Source organism: Salvelinus sp. IW2-2015, linkage group LG15 (genome assembly GCF_002910315.2).
Source record: "Salvelinus sp. IW2-2015 linkage group LG15, ASM291031v2, whole genome shotgun sequence".
Lineage (NCBI taxonomy): Eukaryota > Metazoa > Chordata > Actinopteri > Salmoniformes > Salmonidae > Salvelinus > Salvelinus sp. IW2-2015.
The window spans coordinates 52,176,571-52,180,578 of NC_036855.1; the positions used below are offsets into that span (position 1 = coordinate 52,176,571).

Genomic DNA, 4,008 nt, shown 5'->3' on the forward strand with positions numbered 1-4,008 from the left:
AAGTACACCATCATGCTTCGGGACATTATATATCACACACTCCCTCGTCTTTTAAGTCATCTTGCTTTAACAACTTTATGTTTGATCAGTTTCTTTATGTAAATATTTAATGAACTCCATGACAGTAGCTAAAGCAAGGGGCTCTAGCAGCACACAAGAAGACACAAAATGCATGCTGGGCCGGGCCGGGCCGGGCCGGCCCTGAGCTGGTGAAGTGAGCGTTACTGGAGCGATATTGGAGCGGGCGAGAAAACCGAAACTCGCTCAGCACTCCAGTCAAATTGGGCACGCTGCTCGCCCCACCCCAGCGCCACTCCGCTGAAATACTCTGATAGTAACTAATGTGGATTTGAAAATGCCTGATAGGTTTAAGCATATGGTAATAGCTTCACCAACATGCTGGTGGAATTTGGCATATTGCTTCAGTCATCTCAGATTTGCACCTGTATGTTTTAAAGACTAGTGCCTAGGGAGTAGGGGCTAGGGCGTGGGGTTGACTTGGAGCTGGTGAGATACTAGTGGCTAGGAGTAGGGTTGACTTGGAGCTGGTGAGAGACTAGTGGCTAAGGAGTAGGGAGTAGGGCTAGGGAGTAGATTGATTTGGAGCGGGTGAGAGACTAGGGAGTAGGGAGAATGGTTGATTTGGAGCCGGTGAGAGACTAGTGCCTTGTTGTGGGAGTCAGTCAGCTGTCCATGTTGACCCCATAACGTGGTGTGACTCAACAGGTGTGTTTTGTGTGTCAGGGTCAAGCCAAGTGGTATCTGTTACTTCACCATCATGCAGAGCTACGGTGTGGGTGATCAACATCAACAACATGCAGATATCTGACACTGAACTATTAGAGGACCGAGAGATCAGATTCATTTCATAGTGTTTTTAGATTGAGGAGATTATTTCATAGATTTACAGTAAATGGCAAGTGGTATCAATAAATGAAAGTATTTTTCAAACAGAGTACAGTAATGTTTTACACATGGGAATAGTCAAAAGCAATGTCAGACAGACATGTGTTGTTTATTTGGGTTCTGTATTGAAATGAGCTAATGTTCCGCGATCCTATGATTAGAGGTCTGTTCATCTTTGGTCGGTGCGTGTGACCCTGTATGCCACAGTGGGAGGGCCCAGGAGAGAGCGTGTTCACGAGCCAGCCCCCTTGACGTGACAGCTGGGTGAAGCGGATTTAGACAGCAGCGGTATCTATCTCCTAAGTTAAGCGGTGTCAAACTGAACTGAAGTTGGGAAGATTGGAAATCCGCGTCAAACAAGGTCTGTTCAGTTCCAACGAAACCTACCTTAAATTAATCGTTCTAAATAACCTGTGCTTTCAACGAGCTGACTGATCTCTGTGAGATTGCAAAAACATTCTCTATAAAACATTGTTGCCTACCGTTTACCGCAAAAATGATGATGCACTCGTCTCAGAAGGACACAACCTACACAAAGATATTTGTAGGGGGTCTTCCATATCACACCACGGACTGCAGTCTCAGGAAATACTTCGAAGTGTTCGGTGATATCGACGAGGCTGTTGTTTATAACAGACAGACAGACTGGCAAACTCAGAGGTTATGGATTCGTAAGTATTATAGATGTACATTTGAATGTCATTGTGATTGATGATTGATTGATCGATCGATTGCGTAATTATTTTATGTCATATATTGTTAAATGCAGACATTATGGGTAGAATCTAAAATGTTTCCAGCACCAATATGTCTTAATGAAAAAGGCTATCATTAGCCTATCCATAATGCATCTGATGTCACTTAATTCATTCACACCATTTTGTAGCCCATTTATGAATGGTCAATGAATTGCATTGCATGAACAGTTCCTGAATGGGCAAAACATTCTATTCTGCTAAGTATTCAGCTGAAGTTTAGGCGTGGGGTCTTGGGCTCAGGAGGCCACCGAATGTGATGGAATCATCTTAGAATTGCTGACTTGTGCTTCAAAAACCATGTCTTTACCTTCAACTAATGAAGGAACATTTTTCTCTACACTTTTCTTATTCTGATTGTAATACCCTCATGCTTTTCTTATTGGGACATGATCAATACTTATAAATGAATTGTAGTTCAATGAACAGCTTCCCACTGAGTGAACATCTGATCAATTCAGACAATGGAAACATGTATTTATTTCTTCTTCTTCCCTTTCCATCCCTCAGGTGACGATGGCAGACCGGGCGTCTGCGGACCGAGCCTGCAAGGACCCAAACCCCATCATCGACGGCCGGAAAGCCAATGTGAACCTGGCCTACCTGGGGGCCAAGCCCAGGGTCATGCAGCCAGGTGAGGGGATGGACGCGCTGGCGGAGGTACGCCACACGTTTCTTTCACAGCTTGGACGACCAAGGTGGCGTACAAACAATGACGAGCTGCTAAAACGAGCAAACTAACCACCTGCTTACAGTGTGTTTTCACACGGTGTGTAGCATGGTAGATGTGTAGCATGGTAGATGTGTAGCATGGGGTTTAGACGAAGTCTACTGTAGTGGGGGGAACTAGCAGAACAGACAGTGAAGCTAGTGTGAATGAAGATACGTTATGATTAAAGTGTGTCTCCATTGTTACAGACACCAAATGTTTAAAATGTGTTTTTTRCCKCTACCATTTACATGATCTATAAGTACTGGAGCAGTTACATTGGAAGCACTGATCACATTTGTTATAATGGAGTTATAATGTATTTATAATATGTGTATGGGTCACGCTTTAGATTGAACACACAGCGGTAGAGCTAAAAACAACTTGTTCTTATTCCAGGTTTCTCATTTGGTGTTCCTCAAATCCATCCAGCGTTCATCCAGAGGCCTTATGGGTATGTTATGGCATAGTGATACTCCTTGTCTTGTTGGAAGTGTGTCATATTAAAACACCGTATTTCACTGCACCTGTCCAGTGTATGTCACAATAACATGTATTTTATTTTTATTAACKTCTTTTACAGGGTAGAAAATGTTCAACCAGTGTAAGGTTGTAGAATTACCGTAACTTTCCCAAGATGTTCCAGAAWTCCTGGTTAGAAGATTGTGACATTGGGAAAGTTACCAGAATTTTGCATCCCTAAACTAGTGWTAGAATATCCTACTTAACACCACCTGTTTTGTTCACAGCTGCTCATTTTGAATGATCTATGTGCCCGTTTCTATTCTTACCRGCAGTATCTAGTGATTTTCATCTTTWAAAAAATAGCTRGGATTGTYAAATGTAACGTTTTTCTTCTCCAGAGTTGTGTAACTGTAAGCCCCCTGCCCATTCATTCTCTGTTGAGTGTAGAGGTGGGCCTGTGTCTTGTGTGGTGTGCATCCCTGCCCATTCATTCTCTGTTGAGTGTAGAGGTGGGACTGTGTCTTGTGTGGTGTGCATCTCTGCGTGCCATTCTTAGATTCTAAAGCGTGAATCTAATTCTGATTCTAAACGTGATGTCACCAGTTGTCAATGTTGTCTATCTCTCTCTGATCTGACAGGCTGGCTTACGGTTCAGAAACTGTATCTGATGGAGGGACATGATGGTTTGAGGATGAATAGCTGAGTCTGCATTGGGCAGATCACTAAGGTCTTACCAGTAWACTCTGACACACACAAACAAGCTGAAATGGTGATTAGATGCATGGAAGTTGTTTTTCTTTTTCATTTTTCTGTTGCGGTTTTCCATAGTCCATAGATTGGTGTGTGTGCCTTTGTTTCAGTATGAAGTGGTGTTCAGCTGGACTGCGTGCTTCTCTTTACTTGCAGTGGGGGGGTAGGGGGGGGGGGGGGGTTTCTGCAGACTCTGAGAGTTTGTTATTTCGATTTAACTTTGTCACGGGGTGTTGATACTGATCTGGTTTTTAAACTTGATCTTTAACGATTGATTGTGCTGTATTCTGTGTTCCCCCCGTTTTTGAGTTAACACCGTTCTCATATGTTTTGTTGTTGATGGGGTTGATCACCAGTGTTGCTACGTGACTTGTCTTGGACCTTCCGAACCCCCCACACAACAACACAACTCCTGGCTGCACT

The 4,008-nt window shown here is 43.4% G+C and overlaps 1 protein-coding gene and 1 pseudogene across 1 annotated transcript in view; one reads left to right on the forward strand and one right to left on the reverse strand.

Annotated features, from left to right (window-relative positions):
- Positions 1–4,008, reverse strand: part of nadsyn1 (NAD synthetase 1) — a 137,043-nt gene that overhangs the window by 85,937 nt on the left and 47,098 nt on the right. The window lies entirely within an intron of this gene.
- Positions 1,251–4,000, forward strand: LOC111974172 (RNA-binding protein 24-like; annotated as a pseudogene).